The following is a 330-nucleotide window of genomic DNA, read 5'->3' on the forward strand; positions in this document are numbered from 1 at the left end:
AACATAGTAGTAAACCCTAAACCCTAAACCCTAAACCCTAATTTTGACGATGTGGGTGTTTGTGGTGGTATGATAAATATAAACAAATACGTAAACCCTAAACCCTAAACCCTAGGAATTGTTTTTGCTGTGTAATAACAAAAGGAAGCATTTCATTGAACCCCAAACCCTAAACCCTAAACCCTAAACCCTAGAAAGTTGGCGTTTTGTCTATATAGAACCAAAAAAAATATCACAAAGCCCTAAACCCTAAACCCTAAACCCTCATATATATATATATATATATATATATATATATATATATATATATATATATATATATATATATAT

At 29.7% G+C, this 330-nt stretch overlaps 1 protein-coding gene across 1 annotated transcript in view; it reads left to right on the plus strand.

Annotated features, from left to right (window-relative positions):
• EMH_0056220 (ribosome biogenesis protein BOP1, putative) overlaps positions 1–330 on the plus strand; it is a gene marked incomplete at both ends in the record, with an annotated part of 7,955 nt that overhangs the window by 1,143 nt on the left and 6,482 nt on the right. The window lies entirely within an intron of this gene.

The sequence above is a fragment of the Eimeria mitis genome, genomic scaffold, assembly GCF_000499745.2.
Source record: "Eimeria mitis Houghton genomic scaffold, Emh_scaff2609, whole genome shotgun sequence".
Taxonomy (NCBI): Eukaryota; Apicomplexa; class Conoidasida; order Eucoccidiorida; family Eimeriidae; genus Eimeria; species Eimeria mitis.